General features: G+C 39.7%; 1 protein-coding gene across 3 annotated transcripts in view; it reads right to left on the bottom strand.

Annotated features, from left to right (window-relative positions):
* The window catches only part of CTNNB1 (catenin beta 1), a 40,960-nt gene extending 24,284 nt beyond the window's left edge, over positions 1-16,676 (bottom strand). For all 3 annotated transcript variants that reach the window (XM_010374294.2, XM_010374295.2, XM_010374296.2), the window contains exon 1: positions 16,437-16,676. The gene's annotated coding sequence lies outside the window, so the exon portion shown is untranslated. The remainder of the gene's footprint in view (positions 1-16,436) is intronic.
* Positions 16,677-18,572: the final 1,896 nt, after the last annotated feature.

Genomic DNA, 18,572 nt, shown 5'->3' with positions numbered 1-18,572 from the left:
GTCCATTCCTAGCTCCTATTTTGTTAAAGTGACAGTATTCTAAGAATCAACTGCATTACAAAGTTACCAGGCTTCTGAGTCACTTACAGCATCTTTATATCTTTTACAGCATAATTTTAGGATACTTACTGCCTTGTGGTATCAGCTAAACACTGAATTCTGCCTTTGACATACTTAACAAGGTAGCATAATTAAATTCCTAGCAACTTCGGTTCTGAGCCTAATATGTTATCTCATTGAATCTCATAAAGAAGACATCATTCCTCAAAGTATCACAAGAAAACTGCTTAGCAGTATTTATGTAAGACTAGCTAATAAACCGTTCAGTTAAAATTCAAATCCAGGTCTGCCTGTGGCTCAGTCATGTACCCTTTCAATCTAATCATATTGCCACCCCCATACCAAAGTTAAGAGACAACTGGTAACAGTCAGTGTTGCAGATAAATGAAAGACAGGGATTAGCCAATTTTATATACAGGTATCACATGTAATAGTAAAGAACGATATCCTTTCAACAGTGACTACAGCCCAAAAAAACTGTTAATATTTGAAATATACACCATACTTTGACTATATGCCTAGCTAGATAGTACTAGATATGCCAAAGAAATTGAAGATTTTATTTCAAAAAAGTTTCTAGATGTTGATCTCTACATTCAGACTACAGGCAGAATTAATGGCAGGTACTCAATGACCTCCAAATTATATCCCATAATGATAACCTTCCTCTACTCCACTTGTTGTAAGAGTTTCCCTTCCTCACTATACCAGCACGTTGACCTTTTAAAAAAAAGAAATTTTAAAGAGCCCAATGAAGTGAACTCTGTGAGGGCTGAGACTGTACATTTAGAAAGTTTCTCACTGTTTCTAAAGTGCTTTGGCATATATTAAGCTCTTAAATACTTAATGAACGGAATGTGCTAATAAAAAATAAAATGCTCAAAAAGTGAAAAGGAGAACACACAAAATGTAATATGGAGGCTTGGAGAGCTTACAACAATTATTTATAACCTAAGAGTTTTTTTCTTTTTTTGAGATGGAGTTTCACTCTGTCGCTCAGGCTGGAGCGCAGTGGCACGATCTTGCCTCACTGCATCCTCCACCTCGCGGGTTTAAGCAATTCTCTGCCTCAACCTCCCGAGTAGCTGGGATTATAGGCCCACCACCACCACACCCAGCTAATTTTTTTTTTTTTGTATTTTTAGTAGAGACGGGGTTTCACCATCTTGGCCAGGCTGATCTTGAACTCCTGACCTCGTGATCCACCCACCTCGGCCTCCCAAAGTGCTGGGATTACAGGCATGAGCCACCACACCAGGCCAATTTATAACCTAAGAGATTTCTTAAATGCCTTCAGAACCACGAAAGATTCATTTATGAATAATGTATAGCTAGAACAACATTCAGGAAACTTTTTCTGTAAAGCATCAGGAAGTAAATATTTTAGGTTTTGTGGGCCATAAACTCTGTCACAACTACTCAACTCTGCTATTGCAGTGAAAACAGCCAGATAATATGCACACTTATGAGCATGGATGGCTGTGTTCCATTAAAACTTCATTCACAGAAACTGAAATTTGAATTTCATGTAATTTTCACAGCACAAAATATTATCCTTTTGGGTTTTTTTTTTTTTTTTTTTAAGCTATCTAAAAACAATTCTTAGGTCATAGGCCATATAAAACCAGATAGTGGGCAGTACTTTGCCAATCCCTCATTTATTTATTAAATACTTTCACAGAGAACAAAGGCAGGTGTATTTTTACATTTTAATTAAGCACATTAAGCCTAAATGTGAAGACCTGTAACAGAAAGGGTTTTTAAGTGGGTTAATATGTTACTAAGAGAAATTACAAAGTTTTTTTCCCCATAAGTATCTTCAAAAACAAGAAACTGGACCAAATCACACATGAAAGCTATAACAAGACAATTTATTTGGAAAAAACATTTCAGGCCATTAAAAGCAGTATGTGCTAAACCAGAATTCAGCCACAACATTTGCATGATTTTTAAAATCTTTTTTTTTTTTTTAAACTATAAAGACCTACAGGCTTGAAGGTCCCCCTTAAACTCGCAACCAGATCCTCCCAATGGTTCTTAACCAAGGGTGTTAATCAGACTAACCTGGAACATCTAAAAATACAGATGACCAACAGGTTCTCTATCAGAGGGGCTGGGGAAGGGCCCTGGCATTGTATTTTTAATTTATGTGTCACAGGTCGCTGATGCTGCTCCCCATAGCTAAGGACTATAGCTAAAGTCAAACCATATGATCCAAACTTCATGTGTGACATTAGGAAATGAACCCAAGTTAAAGAAGAAAAAACCCTTGACTAAACAGAGTAACCCTAGCATAAGCTGCTTGAGAATCATCTATTCGTTAACACAACACATTCTTAAACTTCTGAAACCTTCTGTCCCCCACCATACATATCAAGTTTATGTTATTCTTTAAAACAGAAAGACATTTTGCTGCCTTTGACTGCCTTACTCTAGTAGTAAGCCTCATAATTATGAGGCTCTCTTATATTTAGGAAAAGAAGACTGCAGAAAGAGTAAGCTAGGAAGCTTCTATTATCAAAATGTGACTGCTTTTCGTTATTTCAATACAGAGCTTTAAGGAATATTCCCTAATCTTTGTTCTATTGTGAGTCCAAAAATACACCAACAAATGAGTCATAACCTCAAACTATACATGAGTGCTCCACTGGTATATATTTTTTTTGTTTTCTCAATTTACGAGATTGTGATATTAATCAAAAGGGATATTTTTGTTCCATAAGAAATCTTTCCTACAGCTCCTTTTAGTTTCAGGTCATAGCAATACCAATAGCATAAATACAATGCATAGCCTTTCATTCATGAAATATTTATGCATCAGCTACATGCCAGGATCTGTAATAGATTCTGGGTGTGCAGTAGTGATTACTGCAGAATGCAGACATGGTCCCTGCATTCTTGAGGGAGACAGATAACCAAATAAACAATTACAAAAAAAGCATGTAACTAATTAACAAGTGGGAGAAGGGAATGGGATTACACAGCAGAAGTGGAAGGAAGGTCCCACTTAGCGTGGTCAAAGGCTTCTTGAAGGTAACATGTAAGCTGAGACCTGAAGAAGGATGTAAAAGGGACAGCATGTAAGGAACAGAGAAGAAACATTCTAGAAATAGAATATAACAAGCAAAAACCCAAAGTCATTAAAGAACATGATCATCTTTCAAGAACCCTTGAGATCAGAGTACTTTGATTATAAAGGAAAAGGTTGAGTGCGATGAAACGTTAAAAATAGCCAGATCACGTACAGCTCTCTAGCCTTTGGTAAGAAAAGTGTTTTCTATTCTATGTGACACTGAAAGTCATGAAAGGTTCTAGCAGGTGAATAATGCAATCTTACCTGAGTTTTTAAAAGCTCATGCTGACTCTAATTCAAAAAACTAGAAGGGAACAGGAAAGAAGGGAAACCTGCAAAGCAGCTATAGCAATATTCCAGCTGATAGATGGGGGTGGCACTAGGAACAAGTAGTAGTTAGACTAAAGAAATATTTAGGAGGTAAAAACAGCAGGTTCTGTTGATGTGATGAACTGCATATAGTAGATGAGAAAAATTAAGTAAGAGGAATAAAGATGACTCCTACCTATCGGGCTTGCACAATTAGATTGTGATACTAAATCTAGTGCCATGTAAGAAAAACAGCAGTTTCTAAAACTGCACTCTCCAACACAATAGCCACTAGCCACACAGCCACATTTCAAGTGTTTAATAGGCACGTGTAGCTGGTTGCTACCAACTGAACAGCACAGACACTGAACATTTCAACTGTCCCAGGAAGTGTGGATTACTGGACAGTGCTGTGCTAGAGGTAAGAAATGTGCCAAATGCAGGAGTCCATCAAGACTAAAAGTATCCATTTGATTGGCCAACATGTAGGTCCAGTGGTGAACTCAAAGCAAGAGCAAGTTCATTGGAAATGTATTAATAATAATACATTAGAATAGTATATCACAAACTGGGATGACAGTGATAAGTGGAACCATATACAAAGGACATCTTTCAGGCAGTGAAAGGGAGAAGAAAAATGACTGGAGGGAAAAAAAAGGTTGGGTGATTCCAGAATATTCATTCAACAAAACTTTACTGAACACCTGTAAGTTCCAGATACTGTCCAGCTATCAGGGATACAAAAACAGGGCAAGGACCCTCAAAGAGGGAAAAATAAGTAGACAAACTTTCAGACTATGATTAGATATGCCAAATAAATGAAAATAATATGACCAAGTGCAACTGAGTCAACAAGGAAGATCTCAATGGACAAAATATCTGACATCAGCCATGAAGGCTTCATCAGTTTGAAAAAAAAACAACAAGGCTGAAGAGTGAGAGGAGAAAAGTAACAGGTGATGAAGGATGTGAGTATACAGGAGCTTGAACTTTTACTGAATGAAATGGTAAGCCCCCAGAAGTTTCTGAACCAAAAAGTTACATGATTTATCGTTATAAAAAGGGTTACTCTGGTGACCACGTCGAAAACACATTTAAGGGTGAAAAAGGTGTAAGCAGGGACACCAGTTAGAAGGCCTTTCCAATAATATAGGCAAAAGCCATTCATAATAGCAAAGATAGAATCAACCCAAATGCCCATGAACGGTTGACTGGATAAAGAAAAATGTGGTACCTATACAACATGGAATATGATGCAGCCTGTAAAAAAGAACAAAATCATGTCCTTTGTAGCAATGTGGATGCAACTGGAGACTATTGTAAGCAAATTAACACAGGAACAGAAAATCAAATGCCACATATTCTCACTTATAAGAGTGAGCTAAACATTTGGTACACACGAACATAAAGATACAATAGACAGGGACAAAAACAGGGAAGGATGGAGGAGTAATGGTGGAAAGTTATCTATTGAGTACTATGCTCACTACCTGGGTGACTGGTTCAACCGTACCCCAAACTTCAGCATCATACAACATACCCTTGTAACAAACCTGCACATGTACACCCTGAATCTAAAATAAAAGCTGAATAATAATAATACAGGCAAAAGATGGCATGGCAAGACATGGCTTCAGTGAAAAATGATTAAGATTTCTGGATATGCAGACATGCATCACATAAGGACATTTCAGTTTATGATGAACTGCACATACAACAGTGGTCTCACAAGATTATAATGGAGCTGAAAAATTCCTATCACCTAATGATGTTGTAGCCATCATAACATTGCAGCACAATGCTCTACTCATGGTGTTTGTGGTGACGCTACTAGCACTTTGGGGAGGCCAAAGTGGGAGGATTACTTGATGCCAGAATTCAAGGCCAGCCCTGGCAACAGAGTGAGACCCTATCTCTACAAAAAAAAATTTGTTTTAATTAGCCAGGCATGGTGGGGTGCCTGGTGTAGTCCCAGCTACCCGGGAGGCTGAGGTAGGAGGATCACTTGAGCCCAGGAGTCTGAGGTTACAGTGCACTATGATAGCGCCACTGTACTCCAGCCTGGGTGACAGGGTGAGATGCCATCTCGGAAAAAAAAAAAAAAAAAAAAAAAAGTATAGCATATACAGTTATGTCCAGTATACAAGACTTGATAATGATAATGACTGTGTTACAGGTTTATGGACTTACTATACTTTTTATCATTATTTTAGAGTGCACTCCTTCTGTTACTTCTTTTTAAAAAAAAAAAGTTAACTATAAAACAGCCAGAGGTTGGTCCTTCAAGAAGTATTCCAGAAGGCACTGTTATCGTGGGAGGTGGCAGTTCTATTTGTTTACTGCCTCTGAAGACGTTCCAGAAGGACAAGATGCAGAGGTGAAATACAGTGATACTGATGATCCCGATCCTCTGTAGGTCTAGGCTAATGTGTTCATGTTAGTTTTTTAACAAAAAAGCTAACAGGTGAAAAATAATTTTAAAAATAGAAAAAAGTTTATAAAGATATAAAGAAAATTTTTTATACAGCTGTACAATGTGTGTTTTAAGCTAAGTGTTATTACAAGAGTCAAAACGTTTAAAAAATTAAGAATTCACAAAGTAAAAAAGTGACAGTAATTTAAGGTTTATTATTGAAAAAAGTCTTTTAAAATCTTTTAAAAAATGTAGTGTAGCCCAAGTGTATAGTGTTTATAAAGTCTACAGTAGTGTACAGTAATGTCCTGGGTCTTTCACATTCCCTCACTCGTCACTCGCTGACTCACCCAGACCAATGTCTAGTCCTGCAAGCTCCATTCATCATAAATGCCTTATACAGGTGTACCATTTTTTATTTTTGATATCATATTTTTACCGTACTTTTTTCTGTGTTTCAATATGTTTAGGTAAAAATACTTACCTTTATGTTACAATTCCCTAAAGTATTCATTACAGTAATTGGCCACACCCTATGCCTAGATGTGCGTAGGCTATACCATCTAGGTTTGTCTATGTATACTCTGATGTTCGCACAACCATGATTATCTCCTAATGACGCATTTCTCAGAATGTATCCCCATTATAAAATGACATATGACTTTATTTTGAAGGGAGAACAGACAAGGTATGCAGAGAGAATTTAGATATGGGGTATGAGAGAAAGATGAGTCAACAACTGCAAGGTTTTAAGCTAGGTAACTGGAAAGACAGAATTGCATTTCAGAAAAGACTGCAGCTTTGGGGAAAACTGGGAGGTCAGTTTTAGATATATTAAGTTTGAGAAGCTTCCTAGACATCCAAAATGCTGACCAAAAAGTAGCTGGATATCAGTTTAAGGATATCAATTTGTAAATCATTAGCAACAGATGTAAATACCATCTGTATAAAGCTATGAGACTGGAGTAAATACGCACAACAAAAAAGGAGAGATTCAAGGACTAAACCTTCAGCCACTCCAATAGAGATCAGAAAGATAACAGAAAAAACAAAGAAGGAAATGCCAGTGAAGTAAGAGGTTTGAAAACCTGCTAATAGACATGGTGGCCTGGAAACCAACCAAAAGGCATTCAAGCAATTGTAGCAATGGTGCCAAATACTAACAGATTAAGTGAGATGACAACTACAAATTTATAACGTGGTGGTCACTGGTAGGGGTTCAAAAGAAAAAGGGGAGTGCATAAAGCAATTTTTCAAGGTTATTTTGCTGGAAAGAGAAACAGAGACTGAGGTGGAGAGTGAAAGGAGAGATGGAGAGAAAAAAAATTTTTTTTTATAATGGGATAATAGCATGTTTGCTCATGGAAAAGGCCAGTAGGGTAGGAAAAACCATTGATACAAGAAACGAGAGATGCCACAGTAATATTCTTGAGAGCAAGAGGGGATGGAATCTGGTGTGCAAATGAACTGGGTGGCCTTATATTGGAAGGCTACAGTTCTTCCAGTGACAGAGGAGAAGATAAAGGACATGGTCATAGATACAAGAGACCACTGGGCATGAAGCCAGGGAGGGACAAGACTGTTGAACGTGTATACAGGAAAGTGATTATAATTCAGTATGAAACTTCAGCTGTATAGAAGTGAGGGTGAGGAACAGGGAAAAGCTTGGATAAACTGTAGGTCCCAATGGGACTGATGGGCTGTTGGAGTTGACATATTTACTAGAGGAATTAGAAAGTGGGATGCCTGAAATGAGATTGGGGGAAGGGAGCACAGTTACTGATAAAAGACAGAGTAGTCTAGAATATGACAATGGGAATGTGTAGTTGAGTTAGGATAGAAAGTAAGATTACTGGAGGAGAAGAAATCAAGGAACTAAGAGACCAGGATATTGGAAGCATCTTCTATATCAAAGTTTGTACCAGACTGTAAATCAACATACTGCTTCCTTCATCAAAATCTTGCTACAAAAAAAAGTAAGCTAAACAGTAAACTTAGTGACACAGGTGACTTACATTCTGGCATAACTCCTTATCTTAATTCAATATAGGTAACAAACAGTTACCAGACCACATCTTTACCAGTACTGCTCTACATGGATAGTGATGTCATCAAGAATTATGACAGAAATAAGAGAGAGTGACAACTGAGCCAAGAGCTAATAAAGTGATCAAGGAAGGATGTGAATGACCCAACAAGGTCTGCAGGTGCTTGAAATGAAGACGGGCAATGGGTGGTATAATTTGATCACATGAAAGTCAAAGCTTGAAGTTTTGGAAAAGAAAGGTCAAGACAAGACAATGAGGAAAAAAAGCAGACATTTAGTCCACACATCTCTTAGTTCAGTGTTACAAGGTGTGCAAGAAGGGAAAAATTCACCACTTGAGAGAGTTGTAAGGGAAGTAGCATTCTTGGGGAGAAGGCTAGGTTACAGCTGAAATAAGAAACGAACATTCACAACAGATTAAGAATATAAAGGATTTTCTAACGACTGAATTCCAGAAGTAACAATGAATGGATTTCAGATGATGAAAGGTGGGAGATGGGGACCAAAAAAAGCAACAGGAATAGAGTCTGGGGGATAAGAGTTAACAGAGAAGGGCCAGTGTAACTAAAGTAACAAGTCCTTGAAAAGGCATGCCTCAGGATTGGCCTCTGACCAGAATGCAGTACTACTTCCTTCATTTTAAAGACAGACCATTGACGAAGTTTGATGGTAACAAGGTGAAGGGGTTCCTATTTAGCTCCTGATGGGGAAGACAGGGGAAGTTGAGGAGAAAACGGAAGGTATTAAACGGCCCTTCTGTCTTAGATCTTTTCAGACAAATGTAATAGAATCTGCAGCATAATTGCAATAAGGAAAAACCTGAGGCCCTTTAGCATATAGTGAGGGTGCTCTTCAAGCATGAGAAATAAGTATTCTTCTAAAAAATCAAATTTTAATATTTCCCAGCATCCACTTATCAGTAATACCATTTTAACCATATTTACTCTGCCTCAAGGGTGACCCTTGATCTTCAGGCATTCCTAGATATCTCATCTCTGAACTTTCTAGCCTCTTATTTCTTATTCTATGGGGAACAGAATGGTTGGCACTCTGAATCACGACCCAGGAAAAATGACAGCACAAGTAAAGCAGGAAACAGTGATCAATGCAGGACAACTACAATATACAAAGTAACAAAACACTTGGGCTTGAAAACTAAACAATAAAATTCCGCAAAATGCCAGGAAATTGATACACTAAATTTATAATCTATTTGAAGAGCGCTATGTCAGCGTATTATGTTTCCTAAAGAGAATTTAGTTTGTAACTTTTGTATCTAAACGAACTATAAAGTATAAGCGAAGTTTGAGGACATTCAAAGGCTCAGAAAGGAATTTAAGGGTCTACCTCAGCACTTTCCTACACAGGGGAATTGAACTCCACTTGGAAGCCTCCAAAGTTACTTGGATTGAAAAATATTTCCAAGAATCCCTTGTTCCTCCCTTATACATGTGGCATTCATCTAGTATATGCCAAACTTCAAAGACACTCACTCCCTATACCCTTACCCCAAAACCACTTAATTATACTTAAAAAAAGAAAGAGTACAGTAAGTAATCCCTATTACAGCTGTTTCGTTTACTTCACAGTAAAGGAAAATTGGGAGCAGTTTGCAACAACTATCCCTCAGTGTAGCAAATTACTATCACCACTTAAGATCATCTTCAAATTGCACTCCCAAGACATTTTGCAGTAAATTTAACTTCTTACACATTTTTATATGGACGTCCAATAACGTATGCTATATATATGCACATATATATATTGCTACTATTACAAAACCCTGTAAGAGAGGTTTATCAAACTAAACCAAACCCTTCAGATTTTTTGTACATCTTTGGCTTCCAACTCAGCTACCAGCATTTAAGATTTACTAATCATAAGGTTTATATGCCATGTAGACTAACTTGAAATTAACTTAAAGTAGGTTAAAAATACCCCCCAAGTTTTAAACGGTTTAACATATCTGTTACAGGTCAGTTAAAAAGAACTAGTCCAGCAATATGTGAATTACTAAAACAGAGGTAAAACCGTGGGGATATTAATGAAAAAATTAAAAGATGGAAATAAAAAGATGGAAATAAATAGGGGAGAAAATGGAAGTCTTATGAAGCAGTTTCACCCCAGCATCATTCAGATGTTCACACTCTTCAAACCATCATAGGGCAGGGGAGCAGGGGAAGCCTTATGAACAAGTTCAAAAGATACCAGAGGTAGGAAACTTCTGGGATATTACAAAAGAAACTTTACAGTGGTTCTACGAAGAGTCTCATGGAGATTGTGGGATAGACCAGGGGGTGAGACGCCTCTAGGATTAATATTTCATAAAAGGTCCACTAATCTGCTTGTATTTTACACCATCATATCATAATAAAAATAACTGCAGACTATAGCATTATTTTCAGATGATACTTTCTAAACCAACGCCGGCCTATGATTTACGTTTTCAGTCCAGTCACTTAAACACGGAGTTTGAAGACTAAACACCCTACTTTTCTTTCTTGAGACAGAGTCTCGCTCTGTTGGCCCGGCTGGAGTGCAGTGGTGTGATCTCAGCTCACTGCAACCTCTGCTTCCCGGGTTCAAGCAATTCTCATGCTTCAGTCTTCCAAGTAGCTGGGATCACAGGCACCTGCCACCATGCCCTGCTAATTTTTGTATTTTCAGTAGAGACAGGGTTTCACCACGTCGGCCAGGCTGATCTTGGGCTTCTGACCTCAGGTGATCCACCCTCCCCAGCCACCCAAACTGCTGCGATTACAGGCGTGAGTCACCGCGCCCGGCTACCCCACTTCTGAAATTCTGGAAATACCTTGTTAGCAGCAAAAGATTTAACCAAAATCGATTTAACTGCCTACATAAACTGACCAAAAAGCCATAAGCCATTAATTGAAGTAAAACATATTCAATTAATTTTTAATTACCTAAACTGTTTTTTAAGTTTTGGATGTAGTCTAACAGTAATAATTTAGCTTAGAAATGCAAACTTCTGGTAAAAAGGACATGATTTAAAGACCAGTAAAATTTAGGGCTGATGTGAGTTGTATACACAGAATTTGTCCAGCATTTTAAGTGCCTTCACATTAAGTTTTGAGACCTCTTAAAAACACACTTAAAGAACTCTATTTAAGATGGCCAAGTAATGAGAAAGTTACTTCTCCCCCTTATTCTTGAACCTGGCCATCTTAATTCCTAACTTTAAAAATGTTGGTTTCCTAGTTTTCACAGTAAGTCAATAATATGAATCCTGCTTTTTAAGTTCCTAATCTATAATCAATTCACACAAGGCATTTCCCAAGTGCCCAAATAAATACAAACCTAATAATTTAACAATGTTATCTGCTCAATTATGTACATTCACAGAACCAGTTATTTCACAGAATCATCATCATGAAAACACTGTACTTCAAATGGGACTACCGCAGAGGGACAAACTGGCAGTATTCAGCAAATAAGTGTATTTAATTTGTGCTGAATACAGCATCTTAAAATATGAATTTTGTTCACCGACACTTGAAAATCAAGAGATGTACATTTATCTGGATTTCCCACTTAGGGGAAAGAAATCAGATGATCTGGCAACATAAACTATATTCCCACACAATGGCTGGAGCTGCATATTATGACTGGCTGCTTCATGTGCACTTCAATTTGTAATAGTCCACATGGTCCCATTTACCCAATACCTAACTGGCCCTGGAGACATTTGAGTAGCCATTCCCACTATAATGTAGTAAGACCAATCCTATATAAGGCTTGTGAAAATGATCTTATTCTTAGTAACATATCTTGAACATCAAATTGTAGTATGCTACATTAATGAAGGCAAGTAACCCATTTCAGGAGAAAACTTAAGTCCCCAGTAGCCATTTTTTTCAGTAAGTTGTATGTACATAATTTTTCAAAGAACTTTGAAGCCTACTCTCATTTTCTCAGAAAACTCTTGAAAAATCAGAAGAGAAGCTTATAGACAGTAAATGCTGGAAATACTAAGCACCAACTTGGAAATCACTAATTTACAAGTATTGTCCCTGATGGAGGAATATTTAATCCACCCTGAAATAATCATTCATATAAAACACTTTAAGCATTCTTGCCTTAAAAAAAAAAAAACCCTAAATATAGCAATAATACATTTCTTAAGTAGTAAAAAAAAAAAAATCATATACCAGTTTCCACAAAATGACACTGAATTCCATAGGCAAAGTAAAGCAATCATTGATAACTGTCATTTTCCCTCCCTATGCTAACATTTTCATTCTAGCAACATATTCTGAAAAAAAAAATTTTTTAATCTAAACACTGAAATATTTCCATATGCTGACCGTTTAACTTCCAAAAGCTAATTTAGAATAAGCTTCATTCATGTTGCTAATTAGATTGATCTGAAACATGGATTTTCAGAAAATAATATTACTAACAGAAAAACCATGAACTTTAACATAGGAGGCTAGAGAAAGCTCTTTAAGAAAAAATTAAAAGGGCAAAACACTTACAATTCAACATGGCCCACCACTACGTACAAATGAGACCAACCCTATGGTAACTAAGGGCATTTTATTTTAGGTCACATACACTGAATTGCCTTCATTTCTATTTCCTAATATAATCAAGTTGAGCACTTACGTTTTACTCTGTGACTGATTTTAGACAAACTGACAATTCACATCTTCATTATTTTTTTCTGAGAATTTCAGTTGCTGTAATTCATCAATACAGCTAAACATTATGATCTTTTACTTCCTAAAGTACTATAATGAGATTCTGGTTTATCATTACGATATATTTAAGCAGAACTGCCTATTCAAAGTGACCTTAAAAAACCTCCCAACTTTTTTACTGCAAATATTGGCTGAGAAGACATTTTCTCAAGCCTGTATTTTAATTAGAAGTAGTATGATTTCAGAAATCAAAGGTTTCTTAGGTGATTCTCCCTCATCAGAACTATTCATAAATGTATTCCACATAAACTTGTTTGGAATTAAAAAAAAAAAAATCACAAGCATTACACTATATCCACTGGAGGGCACTCAACATGACCCAAGCATGCAATGAAAACATGCTCCAACACTACTCACAAAGTTGAGGGAAACTTTGAGATTGGGGAATGTCTCTTAACAGAAGAGATGCCCCTAAGTTTAAAAAAAAAAAAAAAAAGTGGCTAAACCCTAAAAATGGGTTCCTAATGTGATTGACTTTATCTTTCAAGAGCTTCTTTTTCCTTAGGGAGGAAGCAAATTATATGCATACCTCAAGGACAGCAGGGTTCAGGCCTCAACAGATGAGCCTAGGTTTCAAACTGAGTCAAGCTCAGTCTTGCATGAAACACAAAAGCAGCATTCTTAAGTAAACAGAGGAAATAAAGAACTTTCCCCGAGTTTAAGTGATGAAAAACTATAGAAGTTAACTCCTACTCATTTCAATCAACACAAATCATATTGTTTTCCTTTTGTGAAACCTGAGAAGTATGTATTTATTTTAACCGATTGGCCCACTTACCTATCACAATCACAATTGCAATATTACATAGTCTGTTAAAGAAGGACAACTGAATCTGCAAATCAGTATCTTCTCAATGAGGGTACAAGGAGGCAATGGCTACATACGATGGACAAACCAGAAGCAGCTCCTGGGCTATGTTTAGTATTTACTTTTACGGTATAAAAATGTTCTCAGTCAAGCAGTTTCAACAATAGATACCACAGTTTCAATAAAGAGGGCTACAAGAAAACTAAGTTAACACAGTATTTTCAAAAACAATGTCACAAATCAACATGACACACTACAAAAGAGTTGCAAATACCTTTTGTTAGAAGTTTGTCCAGTTCTAAAAGCCTTCATCCTTTGTGCCATGGGTTGGCAGTCAAGCATGCTTCCGACTAAGCTCAAAGTACAAACTTAAAACTTACCACCTACTCATCTACAATTATTGATTATCAGCAGCTAGGAAACCACAAGAGAAATAAAAATAATCTTGTAACAGGACAGATGTATTATTTCATTTCAATAACACTGAAGTTTCATTTGGCTAAATATACTTACATAGTCTATTGCAAGAGACTTAATTTCACTGCTACTTATAACTACAAAAAAATTATATCAAACTTTTAATTCTCTACATCCCTAGTTTCAAAAACACTTAGCATGCGCCTCTCCCCACCTCATCCTATAACAAAAAAGAGTATCTGCAAGAGTTTTGCTAACACATTTCAAAATACCCTTGAAGAAACTTGCCTCCTCGTTTCCTATCTTGGTGGTGGTGGTATGAAAACAAGCATACAGACCTTCACTTATGCCAATTTTTATTCCAGTCATCAACGGGAACAGTAAGCTCAGTCTGCTAAATTTTAATATTGGAAATACACTTTTCTATATCATGCTAGTAAAGGAAATAATCAGATAACAGTTTTTAAAAACCCTCTTCAATACTCTGAAACCTGAACACTGTTAAATGCTTCATTTTTTTATTAGCCACCTTTTTTTTTTTTTTTTTTTTAAGTCGGTTTTTCCCGAAAACTTTTAAATGACTGTTCTGGTCTGTGGGAGACTCAGGACTCCACAGGACTCTAAAGTTACATGCTATACTAAGCTTTCTAGCACAGGTTTTTACTTTTCCCCACCCCCAGGACTTCAAACTTGAATAGTCTCAGCATTCCTTTAATCCTACAGAATAGACTTCTGAAAGTTTTTCAAGTTACTGTTGCAATAATCTCAGGGCCTTGTCCTTGTACATGGCCTTCAGAACAAAGGTTAGGTCAAAGTAATGAATATTGGGCGCAAATTAGCCACATTTTGTCTGGTGTGAAAGTACATCCTCAAACCCTGAAGGGTACTTTTTTTGAATCAGAAATTTTCAAAGATCTAAATATAAAAGTAAAATAAATGTCGCACAGCCTTAGTTCAAACGAAAAGCCTCCAAAGTAGAAATGTATGTTAATAATTTAAGCAGGGAATAAACCAGCGGTACAACATAAATAACACTTGAGGCTATATTTAATATTTCTTAGGATGAATACAAGTCAATACGAAGACATCTGAAGGTACTGAATCTTCGTTCACCAAGTGACAAATACTGAAATGGCTACCTAAATTCCAGACAAACTACAACTTAGCGATCTGAAAAACATTAGCCTAGACTTTATGAAAGGAAATGCTGCCGTCTCTTTAAGTTGATGTCTAGCCTAAGCCACCATTATTCAAGATACAAAGCTCCCATTTCACTAAAACCACTCCTCGATTTCCTTTTGCCGACCTCTGCATACCAGCAGCCTAGTCTCTCTTCATTCACCACTCACAAACTCGAGGGGTGGGGGGCCGGGGACGGGGGAAGACCACAGATGTCTGGAAGATACAAAGTATGAGACAATGCTCCCTCCAAAAGCGAAGAGAACGTAAGGCAACAACTACACCCAACTGCCAAAGCTTTCAAGCTTGGCAGATTCAGAAGCGGGCTATAGGAACTTAACTTCGAAAAGTCTCGGTTCAAAGTCCTCTCTTCAGACAAAACACTCAAAGAAGTTGCAGTGCTTGAACTCCATTTGGCCAGTTTTGGAGCGAAGGGAAAATTCACTCCGCTGAAAAAACAACATCCTCTAAAACCCAATTTTAGCTGCCATCAAACTATTTGAATAAATTTAAATTATTTCTACGAACAAAATTCTCGAAGCGTTCTGAGTCGGAGGCTGAATCCTGCAGTTCACTTGGTAAAAAACTGTAAGCCATCACCTTCGCCTTCCTCCACCCTCTTATTTCACCAGGGTCTCATGCCCACTACCATAAATCCATAAGACTCTCAGTACATTACCCACTGCTTTTACTCACCTGCACAGTACACTACAATGTAGGTGCAAGACATGGATTTTTCATGTGCACACCCTACTGACGCATCGCACCGGCTGCACTGAGTTTAGTTACTCTAACGTTTAAAGTTGCTTCGATTCAAACTCACATAGCCAGGGTATTAAAAAAAATAACAACATTTCTATTCTTAAGAACGAAAGAAGAAATCTTGAGAAAGTCCACTGGTCCGATCCCCAGGACTGATGGGACCTAGGGTGGTGTCCCTGCCTCAGCGCCCGAACCCCAACTCGCCGCATGAGCTGAGAAGGCGGAGCCCCCCGTCCCCACCCCGCCCCCCACCCCGGCCCCAGCGCATCCCAAGGCACAGGGTCCCTCCCCCAAACTCGGCCAAGGCCAGAGCCCCGGACGGAAACCACAGACCCCCACCCCCACCCCGCCGGCCATCCGGGCTCCCGGACGCGCCCCCGCGGCACCCCCTCCCCGCAAGCGATGCCCCCGGGGCCCCCGAGAGGCAGCACGACCGGAACCCGGGCCCGGCCGCCGCCCTCCGCGCCCCGGGCGCGGCCCGCCCCCACCGTCCCCTACCTGAGCCCCCCGCTCCCAACCCCAGGCCTCCTGGCTGCGCCCAGCCCGGCTCACAGCCCGCCGCCCGGACCGCGCGACTGCGACGAAGTTTGGCTCCAAGAGGAAGCTGGAGCAGCCCCGGAAGGATAAGGAAAGGAGCGCCCAAGCACCTCAAGGGAACAGGCTTCTCCCGTCGCGGGAGTCCGACCGTCCTCGACCTGCGGTGGCGGCTCGGCGAGGACCGAAGCTGCTCCTCGGACCTTCCTCCGTCTCCGCCTCCCTTCGCTCTCCGCTCCCGGGGCCGGGCCAACACGGCTGCCACAGACCAAGAGGCTTAAAATGGCGCCGCACAAGGAGCTCTTATAAGTCGCGCAAAAGCTGCTGTATCCTGCCGCCGCCGGCGCAGCGCGAAGCGCGGAGCGTTCCGCCGCGCGAGGACAAGGGGCGGGGCGCGAGAGGGCGGTGGAAAGTAGTCCCCGCGCCGCCCAGCAGTCAGCCGCCGTCTGAGCGCCTCGGGCCGGGGCGGGGTGTCTGGGCACGCCACGGACGCTCCCTGGGGTGACGGCTGGAGGTTGCCCGCCGCGCGGCACCTGAGGGCAACCCTTGAGGGCGCCGTGGTCTGCATCGGGGAGGCCGGGCCCCTGCGGCCTGGGTTGGGGAACGTGGCCCCGGTATCCTCCCCTGTCCCAAGCCCGACACGCCCGCCCCCCGCCTTTCCCGAACCCGGAAAACAGCCGCAGGACTCGGCGCGGCTTTCTCGCGGCCTGCGGAAGTTGGCACCTCGGCCCTGGTCTTGGGGGACCGCGCGGGGTGGACGGGACAGGTCCTGGGAGGGCGGAAGTTCGGGGCCAGGGCGGCGGCAGGAGCTCGGGGTCAGCGCCCGCCCGGCTTGGGGCGCTCCCGGGTGCCGCCGCTGCCCGGTCGCCGGTCTGCGGGCTCTACGTCCGGGCGCGGGTTAGGGGGCCTCGCCAACCTTGCGGTCTGTGCCGCACACTCGCTGCTGGACCTGGGTCGCAGCCCAGTCTCACAGCACCCCCAAAGCCCCTCCACTGTCCGGAGGGTGGATCCCACCTCTCAGCAGGTTGTTCAGCTTGAATTTCAACCTGAATCACCGGGCCGAGCTGCCTTCTATCCCCACTCACGAAGGCTGTAAACTCTTCGTAGAATGGGCGCCAAGCCCGCAATTCAACAAGTCCTTATGAGTACCTACTGTGAACAAATAACTAATGGAAATGGATTAGCTCCAGAGCGCTGTCAATTAGGTTAATTCTTATAGATTCCATTTTTATCTGGTTCCACTTGTCACTAGGTATCAATAGATTTATTTGTGGGGATTTTTCTTTGGAGAAAAAGATTTTTACGGTATTACTTATTTGAGAAATCCAAGTATGTTTATAGAGAAAGCTATCGATTAGGCAGCCTCTAATTTTTTAAACTAATTTTCTATTTAAAAACGTTTTGTAATTCATTTCAATAGACTGAAAAATGTTTCCCATTGTAATCCAGCAAAATTGACACTTGTCAAAGCTGCAACAATTATGATCGATTCACTTTCTCTAGCCTATTGTTTGTGCTTATTTTTCCTCCAAAACATTGGAGAGAGTACAAAAAGCAACAGTGAAAGTTACATCTATGCTTTTATCCCAGGACTACAATTAATACAAGCAAACAATAGGTCTTAATACATAGATGCAGGCAGAAAACCCATTTATTCATTCACTTATGGAGGTGGGATGTGTAGTTTAAGCATAGCTCATGTTTCAGGGCCAGCATATTCTTTAAATAACTTATTTTTGTTTTAAAGATATCTTACTATGTAAGTGGTAATGCCAACTGCCGTCTGTCACCATAGCACATGTGGGCCACTGCAGTGGAAAAAGTCTACACACTAAGATGATGTTCAATGAGATCCATTGTCTAGAAAGACCTTCTCATTTGTATCTTTCCTACTAATTCTGTAGAATTAAGTATAGCTATTGGTTGTGGTCACAATTTTAAAAAAAATGAACCGAAAAAGGCATTTCATCAAAGCCATGTTTCTAATACAAACTCAAAAGTATAAATGGCGTTTTCAGGTACTGATTCCTAATTTTAATTGTCATTTGCAGAATTAAGGAATATGCAGTTGATTAAAGTGATATATTAAAAATCAGACGACAAATTAACCACTTTTACAGGACCTTTTTTTTTCTTTTTTTGTAAAACATGTTTGCTTTTTCTATGTGCTTTTTGTTGTTGAATAAGGCACTCTTGAAATTGGTTAAGAAATATCTGCACCATTAGAAGATCTAAAGGATAAAAACATT

Source organism: Rhinopithecus roxellana, chromosome 1, assembly GCF_007565055.1.
Source record: "Rhinopithecus roxellana isolate Shanxi Qingling chromosome 1, ASM756505v1, whole genome shotgun sequence".
NCBI classification, from domain to species: Eukaryota; Metazoa; Chordata; class Mammalia; order Primates; family Cercopithecidae; genus Rhinopithecus; species Rhinopithecus roxellana.
This window is presented reverse-complemented; position numbering and strand designations above follow the sequence as displayed.